Below are 14,503 nucleotides of genomic sequence, written 5' to 3' on the forward strand. Positions count from 1 at the left end.
AGTACCACAACTTCTTTATCCATTTTTCGCTTTATGCGATATTGAACTTGTACTGTAAACGAGTTTCTTGTAAACAGAGCCATCCCAAACTTTGGGGTGGCTGTGTCTTTTTGATTTTAATTTCCCTAAGCTATAGGACCATAAGTGGAAGTGCCCTAGGCTCTGTTGCTTTGTTTTTTAGATGTTTCAGGAAACACCATACACTTCTCCCGAGTGGCTGTTGGCAAGTTACATCCCGCCCATCAGCATAACAAGGCTCCCAGTTCTCCATGGCCTGTCCTGCCTTTCTGGATTTTACACTTTTTTCAGATGGCCCTTTTGACGGGGGGGGAAGTGAGACTTCATTGTAGTGCAGATTTCCTTTGCAAGCTTGCTTGGTTGGCCAAAAAGGGCGTATGCGTTTTTTCCTGAATATATTCAGGAAAAAACGCATACGCCCTTTTTGGCCAAGTGCATCATTGTCGACCTTCTGCCTCTTTTCCTATGCTTTAAATGCAATTCCAGTCTACCTCCTGAAATCGGTTTCCTGCAATTCTGCCCGGCTTTCAAGTCCTCTTGGCAGCCTTACTTCAGTATATTTTTGGATGATAGCTGTCATTTATAACTCTGCAGGTTTGTGAATTACAGTGCCCCTGAGCTCCTTTCTTCAACTCGCTTTCTTGTGAGCTGGCCGCAACACCGCAGGATTGCTTCAGGCCCTAATCTGGTTCCGGCATGGCACGCTGAGCCTTTGGTTAATTCCTCTTCCTGGTGGGAAATGAGAGTTAAATTTTCCCGTCCAGACACCTCCAGCTAGTCTCTCATTGGTTCTCCCTATTCCTGTTCATCTTCCGCGGAATTTGCAAACTGGGCCAAACAGGAGGTTAAAGGCACTGACTCTCCAAGTCGGGAGAGTGTTAGTAAAGCATCTGGAATGTTGCACCCGAGTACCAGGGGACGAGAACTGAGACACATTTCAACACGTCTCCCGATCACACGGTTGATCATACTCTGGGTTCCACATGCATGTTTTAGCTGAAGGAAGAATCCCTTAAACCTGGAGAGTTCAGACCCATGGAATGGGTACCATGCAATATGACTTCAAAGGGTCTTCATTTGCTCACCAAAACTCTCCAATCCTATCACTGCTGCGTTTTTGCCCCTGTACTCACGACTGATTCACTTTCAGAGACATAGCAATCCATAGGTTTTAAGATACTTACTAGTCAGGTACATTATTAGGCGTTTAATATGGGGTTTTGAGTCCATTTCGTTGAGCAAGGAGTAGCTCTTGTCTATTACATATTTGGCTTAAGGAACTTTATCTGTGCTCATTTCAATCTCTGGTTTTATGCAGCACCCCAACTCACCTTTCCCCTTAAGCAAGCATAAGTTGGTTTTCTAAATTTGGGACCATGTTCTGTTTTGAAATTCAGTTCCTGTGTAGCCAAGTTTACATTCCGTGTATTAGTGATATCTTATGATGTTTCTTTTTCTGTGTGACTTATTTCAGTTAGAATCATCATACCTGAATCCACTCATTATGCTGCTATGGGCCTGATGACATAGATGTCATTGCTGAGTGATATTGCATTGTACGTAAGTACCACAACTTCTTTATCCATTTTTCGCTTTATGCGATATTGAACTTGTACCCTAAACGAGTTTCTTGTAAACAGAGCCATCCCAAACTTTGGGGTGGCTGTGTCTTTTTGATTTTAATTTCCCTAAGCTATAGGACCATAAGTGGAAGTGCCCTAGGCTCTGTTGCTTTGTTTTTTAGATGTTTCAGGAAACACCATACACTTCTCCAGAGTGGCTGTTGGCAAGTTACATCCCGCCCATCAGCATAACAAGGCTCCCAGTTCTCCATGGCCTGTCCTGCCTTTCTGGATTTTACACTTTTTTCAGATGGCCCTTTTGACGGGGGGGGGGAAGTGAGACTTCATTGTAGTGCAGATTTCCATTGCAATCTTGCTTGGTTGGCCAAAAAGGGCGTATGCGTTTTTTCCTGAATATATTCAGGAAAAAACGCATACGCCCTTTTTGGCCAAGTGCATCATTGTCGACCTTCTGCCTCTTTTCCTCTGCTTTAAATGCAATTCCAGTCTACCTCCTGAAATCGGTTTCCTGCAATTCTGCCCGGCTTTCAAGTCCTCTTGGCAGCCTTACTTCAGTATATTTTTGGATGATAGCTGTCATTTATAACTCTGCAGGTTTGTGAATTACAGTGGCCCTGAGCTCCTTTCTTCAACTCGCTTTCTTGTGAGCTGGCCGCAACACCGCAGGATTGCTTCAGGCCCTAATCTGGTTCCGGCATGGCACGCTGAGCCTTTGGTTAATTCCTCTTCCTGGTGGGAAATGAGAGTTAAATTTTCCCGTCCAGACACCTCCAGCTAGTCTCTCATTGGTTCTCCCTATTCCTGTTCATCTTCCGCGGAATTTGCAAACTGGGCCAAACAGGAGGTTAAAGGCACTGACTCTCCAAGTCGGGAGAGTGTTAGTAAAGCATCTGGAATGTTGCAACCGAGTACCAGGGGACGAGAACTGAGACATATTGGAACACGTCTCCCGATCACACGGTTGATCATACTCTGGGTTCCACATGCATGTTTTAGCTGAAGGAAGAATCCCTTAAACCTGGAGAGTTGAGACCCTTGGAATGGGTACCATGCAATATGACTTCAAAGGGTCTTCATTTGCTCACCAAAACTCTCCAATCCTATCACTGCTGCGTTTTTGCCCCTGTACTCACGATTGATTCACTTTCAGAGACATAGCAATCCATAGGTTTTAAGATACTTACTAGTCAGGTACATTATTAGGCGTTTAATATGGGGTTTTGAGTCCATTTCGTTGAGCAAGGAGTAGCTCTTGTCTATTACATATTTGGCTTAAGGAACTTTATCTGTGCTCATTTCAATCTCTGGTTTTATGCAGCACCCCAACTCACCTTTCCCCTTAAGCAAGCATAAGTTGGTTTTCTAAATTTGGGACCATGTTCTGTTTTGAAATTCAGTTCCTGTGTAGCCAAGTTTACATTCCGTGTATTAGTGATATCTTATGATGTTTCTTTTTCTGTGTGACTTATTTCAGTTAGAATCATCATACCTGAATCCACTCATTATGCTGCTATGGGCCTGATGACATAGATGTCATTGCTGAGTGATATTGCATTGTACGTAAGTACCACAACTTCTTTATCCATTTTTCGCTTTATGCGATATTGAACTTGTACTGTAAACGAGTTTCTTGTAAACAGAGCCATCCCAAACTTTGGGGTGGCTGTGTCTTTTTGATTTTAATTTCCCTAAGCTATAGGACCATAAGTGGAAGTGCCCTAGGCTCTGTTGCTTTGTTTTTTAGATGTTTCAGGAAACACCATACACTTCTCCCGAGTGGCTGTTGGCAAGTTACATCCCGCCCATCAGCATAACAAGGCTCCCAGTTCTCCATGGCCTGTCCTGCCTTTCTGGATTTTACACTTTTTTCAGATGGCCCTTTTGACGGGGGGGGAAGTGAGACTTCATTGTAGTGCAGATTTCCTTTGCAAGCTTGCTTGGTTGGCCAAAAAGGGCGTATGCGTTTTTTCCTGAATATATTCAGGAAAAAACGCATACGCCCTTTTTGGCCAAGTGCATCATTGTCGACCTTCTGCCTCTTTTCCTATGCTTTAAATGCAATTCCAGTCTACCTCCTGAAATCGGTTTCCTGCAATTCTGCCCGGCTTTCAAGTCCTCTTGGCAGCCTTACTTCAGTATATTTTTGGACGATAGCTGTCATTTATAACTCTGCAGGTTTGTGAATTACAGTGCCCCTGAGCTCCTTTCTTCAACTCGCTTTCTTGTGAGCTGGCCGCAACACCGCAGGATTGCTTCAGGCCCTAATCTGGTTCCGGCACGGCACGCTGAGCCTTTGGTTAATTCCTCTTCCTGGTGGGAAATGAGAGTTAAATTTGCCCGTCCAGACACCTCCAGCTAGTCTCTCATTGGTTCTCCCTATTCCTGTTCATCTTCCGCAGAAATTGCAAACTGGGCCAAACAGGAGGTTAAAGGCACTGACTCTCCAAGTCGGGAGAGTGTTAGTAAAGCATCTGGAATGTTGCACCCGAGTACCAGGGGAGGAAAACTGAAATATATTTGAACACGTGTCCTGATCACACGGCTGATCATACTCTGGGTTCCACATGCATGTTTTAGCTGAAGGAAGAATCCCTTAAACCTGGAGAGTTGAGACCCGTGGAATGGGTACCATGCAATATGACTTCAAAGGGTCTTCATTTGCTCACCGAACCTCTGCAATCCTATCACTGCTGCGTTTATGCCCCTGTACACACGCTTGATTCTTTTTCGGAGACATAGCAATCCATAGGTTTTAAGATACTTACTAGTCAGGTACATTCTTAGGCGTTTAATATGGGGTGTTGAGTCCATTTCGTTGAGCAAGGAGTAGCTCTTGTCTGTTACGTATTTGTCTTAAGGAAATTTATCTCTGCTCATTTCAATCTCTGGTTTTATGCAGCACCCCATCTCACCTTTCCCCTTAAGCAAGCATAAGTTGGTTTTCTAAATTTGAGACCCTCTTCTGTTTTGTAATCAGGTTCCTGTGTAGCCAAGTTTACATTCCGTGTATTACTGATATCTTATGATGTTTCTTTTTCTGTGTGACTTATTTCAGTTAGAATCATCATACCTGAATCCACTCTTTATGCTGCTACGGGCCTGATGACATAGATTTCATTGCTGAGTGATATTGCTTTGTACGTAAGTACCACAACTTCTTTATCCATTTTTCGCTTTCTGCGATATTGAACTTGTACCATAAACGAGGTTCTTGTAAACAGAGCCATCCCAAATATTGGGGTGGCTGTGTCTTTTTTATTTTAATTTCCCTAAGCTATAGGACCATAATTGGAAGTGCCCTAGGCTCTGTTGCTTTGTTTTTTAGATGTTTCAGGAAACACCATACACATCTCCCGATTGGCTGTTGGCAATTTACATCCCGCCGATCAGCATAACAACGCTCCCAGTTCTCCATGGCCTGTCCTGCCTTTCTGGATTTTACACTTTTTTCAGATGGCCCTTTTGACCGGGGGGAAGTGAGACTTCATTATAGTGTAGATTTCCTTTTCAAGCTTCCTTGGTTGGCCTAAAAGGGCATATGTGTTTTTTCCTGAATATATTCAGGAAAAAACACATACGCCCTTTTTTGCCAAGTGTATCATTGTCGACGTTCTGCCTCTTTTCCTATGCTTTAAATGCAATTGCAGTCTACCTCCTGAAATCGGTTTCCTGCAATTCTGCCCCGCTTTGAAATCCTCTTGGCAGCCATTCTTCAGTATATTTTTGGATGATTGCTGTCATTTATAACTCTGCAGGTTTGTGAATTACAGTGCCCCTGAGCTCCTTTCTTCAACTCACTTGCTTGTAAGCTGGCCGCAACACCACAGGATTGCTTCAGGCCCTAATCTTGTTCTGGCACGGCAAGCTGAGCCTTTGGTTAATTCCTCTTCCTGGTGGGAAATGAGAGTTAAATTTGCCCATCCAGACACCTCCAGCTAGTCTCTCATTGGTTCTCCCTATTCCCGTTCATCTTCCGCGGAATTTGCAAACTGGGCCAAACAGGAGGTTAAAGGCACTGACTCTCCAAGTCGGGAGAGTGTTAGTAAAGCATCTGGAATGTTGCAACCGAGTACCAGGGGACGAGAACTGAGACATATTGGAACACGTCTCCCGATCACACGGTTGATCATACTCTGGGTTCCACATGCATGTTTTAGCTGAAGGAAGAATCCCTTAAACCTGGAGAGTTGAGACCCTTGGAATGGGTACCATGCAATATGACTTCAAAGGGTCTTCATTTGCTCACCAAAACTCTCCAATCCTATCACTGCTGCGTTTTTGCCCCTGTACTCACGATTGATTCACTTTCAGAGACATAGCAATCCATAGGTTTTAAGATACTTACTAGTCAGGTACATTATTAGGCGTTTAATATGGGGTTTTGAGTCCATTTCGTTGAGCAAGGAGTAGCTCTTGTCTATTACATATTTGGCTTAAGGAACTTTATCTGTGCTCATTTCAATCTCTGGTTTTATGCAGCACCCCAACTCACCTTTCCCCTTAAGCAAGCATAAGTTGGTTTTCTAAATTTGGGACCATGTTCTGTTTTGAAATTCAGTTCCTGTGTAGCCAAGTTTACATTCCGTGTATTAGTGATATCTTATGATGTTTCTTTTTCTGTGTGACTTATTTCAGTTAGAATCATCATACCTGAATCCACTCATTATGCTGCTATGGGCCTGATGACATAGATGTCATTGCTGAGTGATATTGCATTGTACGTAAGTACCACAACTTCTTTATCCATTTTTCGCTTTATGCGATATTGAACTTGTACTGTAAACGAGTTTCTTGTAAACAGAGCCATCCCAAACTTTGGGGTGGCTGTGTCTTTTTGATTTTAATTTCCCTAAGCTATAGGACCATAAGTGGAAGTGCCCTAGGCTCTGTTGCTTTGTTTTTTAGATGTTTCAGGAAACACCATACACTTCTCCCGAGTGGCTGTTGGCAAGTTACATCCCGCCCATCAGCATAACAAGGCTCCCAGTTCTCCATGGCCTGTCCTGCCTTTCTGGATTTTACACTTTTTTCAGATGGCCCTTTTGACGGGGGGGGAAGTGAGACTTCATTGTAGTGCAGATTTCCTTTGCAAGCTTGCTTGGTTGGCCAAAAAGGGCGTATGCGTTTTTTCCTGAATATATTCAGGAAAAAACGCATACGCCCTTTTTTGCCAAGTGCATCATTGTCGACCTTCTGCCTCTTTTCCTATGCTTTAAATGCAATTCCAGTCTACCTCCTGAAATCGGTTTCCTGCAATTCTGCCCGGCTTTCAAGTCCTCTTGGCAGCCTTACTTCAGTATATTTTTGGACGATAGCTGTCATTTATAACTCTGCAGGTTTGTGAATTACAGTGCCCCTGAGCTCCTTTCTTCAACTCGCTTTCTTGTGAGCTGGCCGCAACACCGCAGGATTGCTTCAGGCCCTAATCTGGTTCCGGCACGGCACGCTGAGCCTTTGGTTAATTCCTCTTCCTGGTGGGAAATGAGAGTTAAATTTGCCCGTCCAGACACCTCCAGCTAGTCTCTCATTGGTTCTCCCTATTCCTGTTCATCTTCCGCAGAAATTGCAAACTGGGCCAAACAGGAGGTTAAAGGCACTGACTCTCCAAGTCGGGAGAGTGTTAGTAAAGCATCTGGAATGTTGCACCCGAGTACCAGGGGAGGAAAACTGAAATATATTTGAACACGTGTCCTGATCACACGGCTGATCATACTCTGTGTTCCACATGCATGTTTTAGCTGAAGGAAGAATCCCTTAAACCTGGAGAGTTGAGACCCGTGGAATGGGTACCATGCAATATGACTTCAAAGGGTCTTCATTTGCTCACCGAACCTCTGCAATCCTATCACTGCTGCGTTTATGCCCCTGTACACACGCTTGATTCTTTTTCGGAGACATAGCAATCCATAGGTTTTAAGATACTTACTAGTCAGGTACATTCTTAGGCGTTTAATATGGGGTGTTGAGTCCATTTCGTTGAGCAAGGAGTAGCTCTTGTCTGTTACGTATTTGTCTTAAGGAAATTTATCTCTGCTCATTTCAATCTCTGGTTTTATGCAGCACCCCAACTCCCCTTTCCCCTTAAGCAAGCATAAGTTGGTTTTCTAAATTTGAGACCCTCTTCTGTTTTGTAATCAGGTTCCTGTGTAGCCAAGTTTACATTCCGTGTATTACTGATATCTTATGATGTTTCTTTTTCTGTGTGACTTATTTCAGTTAGAATCATCATACCTGAATCCACTCTTTATGCTGCTACGGGCCTGATGACATAGATTTCATTGCTGAGTGATATTGCTTTGTACGTAAGTACCACAACTTCTTTATCCATTTTTCGCTTTCTGCGATATTGAACTTGTACCATAAACGAGGTTCTTGTAAACAGAGCCATCCCAAATATTGGGGTGGCTGTGTCTTTTTTATTTTAATTTCCCTAAGCTATAGGACCATAATTGGAAGTGCCCTAGGCTCTGTTGCTTTGTTTTTTAGATGTTTCAGGAAACACCATACACATCTCCCGATTGGCTGTTGGCAATTTACATCCCGCCGATCAGCATAACAACGCTCCCAGTTCTCCATGGCCTGTCCTGCCTTTCTGGATTTTACACTTTTTTCAGATGGCCCTTTTGACCGGGGGGAAGTGAGACTTCATTATAGTGTAGATTTCCTTTTCAAGCTTCCTTGGTTGGCCTAAAAGGGCGTATGTGTTTTTTCCTGAATATATTCAGGAAAAAACACATACGCCCTTTTTTGCCAAGTGTATCATTGTCGACGTTCTGCCTCTTTTCCTATGCTTTAAATGCAATTGCAGTCTACCTCCTGAAATCGGTTTCCTGCAATTCTGCCCCGCTTTGAAATCCTCTTGGCAGCCATTCTTCAGTATATTTTTGGATGATTGCTGTCATTTATAACTCTGCAGGTTTGTGAATTACAGTGCCCCTGAGCTCCTTTCTTCAACTCACTTGCTTGTAAGCTGGCCGCAACACCACAGGATTGCTTCAGGCCCTAATCTTGTTCTGGCACGGCAAGCTGAGCCTTTGGTTAATTCCTCTTCCTGGTGGGAAATGAGAGTTAAATTTGCCCATCCAGACACCTCCAGCTAGTCTCTCATTGGTTCTCCCTATTCCCGTTCATCTTCCGCTGAAATTGCAAACTGCACAAAACAAGAGGTTAAAGGCACTGACTCTCCAAGTCGGGAGAGTGTTAGTAAAGCGTCTGGAATGTTGGACCCGAATACCAGGGGACGAGAACTGAGACATATTGGAACACGTCTCCCGATCACACGGTTGATCATACTCTGGGCTCCACATGCATGTTTTAGCTGAAGGAAGAATCCCTTAAACCTGGAGAGTTGAGACTTGTGGAATGGGTACAATGCAATATGACCTCCAAGGGTCTTCATTTGCTCAGCAAACCTCTCCAATCCTATCACTGCTGCGTTTATGTCCCTGTACACACACTTGATTCTCTTTCGGAGACATAGAAATCCATAGGTTTTCAGATACTTACTAGTCAAGTACATTCTTAGGCGTTTAATATGGGGTGTTGAGTCCATTTCGTTGAGCAAGGAGTAGCTCTTGTCTATTCCATATTTGGCTTAAGGAACTTTATCTGTGCTCATTTCAATCTCTGGTTTTATGTAGCACCCCAACTCACCTTTCCCCTTAAGCAAGCGTAAGTTGGTTTTCTAAATTTGAGACCCTCTTCTGTTTTGTAATCCAGTTCCTCTGTAGCCAAGTTTACATTCCGTGTATTAGTGATATCTTATGTTTCTTTTTCTGTGTGACTTATTTCAGTTAGAATCATCATACCTGAATCCACTCATTATGCTGCTACGGGCCTGATGACATAGATTTCATTGCTGAGTGATATGGCATTGTACGTAAGTACCACAACTTCTTTATCCATTTTTCGCTTTCTGCGATATTGAACTTGTACCGTAAACGAGGTTCTTGTAAACAGAGCCGTCCCAAAGTTTGGGGTGGCTGTGTCTTTTTGATTTTAATTTCCCTAAGCTATAGGACCATAAGTGGAAGTGCCCTTGGCTCTGTTGCTTTGTTTTTTACATGTTTCAGGAAACACCATACACTTCTCCAGAGTGGCTGTTGGCAACTTACATCCGGCCCATCAGCATAACAAGGCTCCCAGTTCTCCATGGCCTGTCCTGCCTTTCTGGATGTTACACTTTTTTCAGATGGCCCTTTTGACCGGGGGGAAGTGAGAATTCATTGTATTGCAGATTTCCTTTGCAAGCTTGCTTGGTTGGCCAAAAAGTGCGTATGCGTCTTTTCCTGAATATATTCAGGAGAAAATGCATACGCCCATTTTGGCCAAGTGCATCATTGTCGACGTTCTGCCTCTTTTCCTATGCTTTAAATGCAATTCCAGTCTACCTCCTGAAATCGGATTCCTGCAATTTTGCCCCGCTTTCAAGTCCTCTTGGCAGCCTTACTTCAGTATATTTTTGGACGATAGCTGTCATTTATAACTCTGCAGGTTTGTGATTACAGTGACCCTGAGCTCCTTTCCTCAACTCGCTTTCTTGTTAGCTGGCCGCAACACCGCAGGATTTCTTCAGGCCCTAACCTGGCTCCGTCATGGCACGCTGAGCCTTTGGTTAATTCTTCCTCCTGGGGGGAAATGAGAGTTAAATTTGCCCGTCCAGACACCTCCAGCTAGTCTCTCATTGATTCTCCCTATTCCTGTTCATCTTTCGCAGAAATTGAAAACTGGGCCAAACAGGAGGTTAAAGGCACTGACTCTCCAAGTCGGGAGAGTGTTAGTAAAGCATCTGGAATGTTGCACCCAAGTACCAGGGGACGAGAACTGAGACATATTTCAACACGTCTCCCGATCACACGGTTGATCATACTCTGGGTTCCACATGCATGTTTTAGCTGAAGGAAGAATCCCTTAAACCTGGAGAGTTGAGAACCATGGAATGGGTACCATGCAATATGACTTCAAAGGGTCTTCATTTGCTCACCGAACCTCTGCAATCCTATCACTGCTGCGTTTATGCCCCTGTACACACTCTTGATTCTCTTTCGGAGACATAGCAATACATAGGTTTTAAGATACTTACTAGTCAGGTACATTCTTAGGTGTTTAATATGGGGTGTTGAGTCCATTTCGTTGAGCAAGGAGTAGCTCTTGTCTGTTACATATTTGGCTTAAGGAAATTTATCTGTGCTCATTTCAATCTCTGGTTTTATGCAGCACCCCAACTCCCCTTTCCCCTTAAGCAACCATAAGTTGGTTTTCTAAATTTGAGACACTCTTCTGTTTTGTAATCTGGTTCCTGTGTAGCCAAGTTTACATTCCGTGTATTACTGATATCTTATGATGTTTCTTTTTCTGTGTGACTTATTTCCGTTAGAATCATCATACCTGAATCCACTCATTATGCTGCTATGGGCCTGATGACATAGATGTCATTGCTGAGTGATATTGCATTGTACGTAATTACCACAACTTCTTTATCCATTTTTCGCTTTCTGCGATATTGAACTTGTACCATAAACGAGGTTCTTGTAAACAGAGCTGTCCCAAATTTTGGGGTGGCTGTGTCTTTTTGATTTTAATTTCCCTAAGCTATAGGACCATAATTGGAAGTGCCCTAGGCTCTGTTGCTTTGTTTTTTAGATGTTTCAGGAAATACCATACACTTCTCCCCAGTGGCTGTTGGCAATTTACATCCCGCCCATCAGCATAACAAGGCTCCCAGTTCTCCATGTCCTGTCCTGCCTTTCTGGATTTTACACTTTTTTCAGATGGCCCTTTTGATGGGGGGGAACTGAGACTTCATTGTAGTGCAGATTTCCTTTGCAAGCTTGCTTGGTTGGCCAAAAAGGGCGTATGCGTCTTTTCCTGAATATATTCAGGAGAAAATGCATACGCCCGTTTTGGCAAAGTGCATCATTGTCGACGTTCTGCCTCTTTTCCTATGCTTTAAATGCAATTCCAGTCTACCTCCTGAAATCGGATTCCTGCAATTATGCGCCGCGTTCAACTGCTCTTGGCAGCCTTACTTCAGTATATTTTTGGACGATAGCTGTCATTTATAACTCTGCAGGTTTGTGAATTACAGTGCCCCTGAGCTCCTTTCTTCAACTCACTTTCTTGTGAGCTTGCCGCAACACCGCAGGATTTCTTCAGGCCCTAATCTGGCTCCGGCATGGCACGCTGAGCCTTTGGTTAATTCCTCCTCCTGGGGGGAAATGAGAGTTAAATTTGCCCGTCCAGACACCTCCAGCTAGTCTCTCATTGATTCTCCCTATTCCTGTTCATCTTTCACAGAAATTGCAAACTGGGCCAAACAGGAGGTTAAAGGCACTGACTCTCCAAGTCGGGAGAGTGTTAGTAAAGCATCTGGAATGTTGCACCCAAGTACCAGGGGACGAGAACTGAGACATATTTCAACACGTCTCCCGATCACACAGTTGATCATACTCTGGGTTCCACATGCATGTTTTAGCTGAAGGAAGAATCCCTTAAACCTGGAGAGTTGAGACCCGTGGAATGGGTACCATGCAATATGAGTTCAAAGGGTCTTCATTTGCTCACCGAACTTCTCCAATCCTATCACTGCTGCGTTTATGCCTCTGTACACACGCTTGATTCTCTATCGGAGACATAGCAATCCATACGTTTTAAGATACTTACTAGTCAGGTACATTCTTAAGCGTTTAATATGGGGTGTTGAGCCCATTTCGTTGAGCAAGGAGTAGCTCTTGTCTATTCCATATTTGGCTTAAGGAACTTTATCTGTGCTCATTTCAATCTCTGGTTTTATGCAGCACCCCAACTCAGGTTTCCCCTTAAGCAAGCATAAGTTGGTTTTCTAAATTTGAGACCCTGTTCTGTTTTGTAATTCAGTTCCTGTGTAGCCAAGTTTACATTCCGTGTATTAGTGATATCTTATGATGTTTCTTTTTCTGTGTGACTTATTTCAGTTAGAATCATCATACCTGAATCCACTTATTATGCTGCTATGAGCCTGATGACATAGATTTCATTGCTGAGTGATATTGCATTGTACTTAAGTACCACAACTTCTTTATCCATTTTTTGCTTTCTGCGATATTGAACATGTACCATAAGCGAGGTTCTTGTAAACAGAGCCGTCCCAAACTTTGGGGTGGCTGTGTCTTTTTGATTTTAATTTCCCTAAGCTATAGGACCATAAGTGGAAGTGCCCTAGGCTCTGTTGCTTTGTTTTTTAGATGTTTCAGGAAACACCATACACATCTCCGGAGTAGCTGTTGGCAATTTACATCCCGCCCATCAGCATAACAAGGCTCCCAGTTCTCCATGGCCTGTCCTGCCTTTCTGGATTTTACACATTTTTCAGATGGCCCTTTTGACCGGGGGGGAAGTGAGACTTCATTGTAGTGCAGATTTCCTTTGCAAGCTTGCTTGGTTGGCCAAAAAGGGCGTATGCGTTTTTTCCCTGAATATATTCAGGAAAAAACGCATATGCCCTTTTTGGCCAAGTGCATCATTGTGGACGTTCTGCCTCTTTTCCTATGCTTTAAATCCAATCCAGTCTCCCTCCTGAAATCGGATTCCTGCAATTATGCCCCGCTTTCAAGTCCTCTTGGCAGCCTTACTTCAGTATATTTTTGGATGATAGCTATCATTTATAACTCTGCAGGTTTGTGATTACAGGGCCCCTGAGCTCCTTTCTTCAACTCGCTTTCTTTTGAGCTGGCCGCAACACCGCAGGATTGCTTCAGGCCCTAATCTGGTTCCAGCACGGCACCCTGAGGCTTTGGTTAATTCCTCTTCCTGGTGGGACATGAGAGTTAAATTTCCCTGTCCAGACACCTCCAGCCGGTCTCTCATTGGTTCTCCCTATTCCTGTTCATCTTCCGCAGAAATTGCAAACTGGGCCAAACAGGAGGTTAAAGGCACTGACTCTCGAAGTCGGGAGAGTGTTAGTAAAGCGTCTGGAATGTTGCACCCGAGTACCAGGGGACGAGAACTGAGACATTTTGGAACACATCTCCGAATCACATGGTTGATCATACTCTGGGTTCCAGATGCATGTTTTAGCTGAAGGAAGAATCACTTAAACCTGGAGAGTTGAGACCCGTGGAATGGGTACCATGCAATATGGCTTCAAAGCGTCTTCATTTGCTCACCGAACCTCTCCAATCCTATCACTGCTGTGTTTATGCCCCTGTACACACGCTTGATTCTCTTTCGGAGACATAGCAATTCATAGGTTTTAAGATACTTACTAGTCAGGTACATTCTTTGGCGTTTAATATGGGGTGTTGAGTCCATTTCGTTGAGCAAGGAGTAGCTCTTGTCTATTCCATATTTGGCTTAACGAAGTTTATCTGTGCTCATTTCAATCTCTGGTTTTATGCAGCACCCCAACTCACCTTTCCCCTTAAGCAAGCATAAGTTGGTTTTCTAAATTTGAGACCCTGTTCTCTTATGTAATCCAGTTCCTGTGTAGCCAAGTTTACATTCCGTGTATTAGTGATATCTTATGATGTTTCTTTTTCTGTGTGACTTATTTCAGTTAGAATCATCATACCTGAATCCACTCATTATGCTGCTACGGGCCTGATGACATAGATTTCATTGCTGAGTGATATTGCATTGTACGTAAGTACCACAACTTCTTTATCCATTTTTCACTGTCTGCGATATTGAACTTGTACCGTAAACGAGGTTCTTGTAAACAGAGCCGTCCCAAACTTTGGGGTGGCTGTGTCTTTTTGATTTTAATTTCCCTAACCTATAGGACCACAAGTGGAAGTGCCCTATGCTCTGTTGCTTTGTTTTTTAGATGTTTCAGGAAACACCATACATTTCTCCCAAGTGGCTGTTGGAAATTTACATCCCGCCCATCAGCATAACAAGGCTCCCAGATCTCCATGGCCTGTCCT

General features: G+C 43.6%; 1 long non-coding RNA gene across 5 annotated transcripts in view; it reads left to right on the top strand.

Moving 5' to 3' along the window:
* Positions 1–4,671: 4,671 nt before the first annotated feature.
* LOC125963199 (uncharacterized) overlaps positions 4,672–14,503 on the top strand; it is a 657,652-nt gene continuing 647,820 nt past the window's right edge. For 2 of the 5 annotated variants that reach the window (XR_007475022.1, XR_007475021.1), the window contains exon 1: positions 7,833–7,899. This is a non-coding gene — a long non-coding RNA (uncharacterized LOC125963199). Of the gene's footprint in view, positions 4,739–7,832; positions 7,900–12,607; positions 12,644–14,503 lie in introns of those variants that run through there. The other 3 variants (XR_007475024.1, XR_007475023.1, XR_007475020.1) reach the window with 2 other exon arrangements.

Source organism: Orcinus orca, unplaced genomic scaffold, assembly GCF_937001465.1.
Source record: "Orcinus orca unplaced genomic scaffold, mOrcOrc1.1 scaffold_73, whole genome shotgun sequence".
Lineage (NCBI taxonomy): Eukaryota > Metazoa > Chordata > Mammalia > Artiodactyla > Delphinidae > Orcinus > Orcinus orca.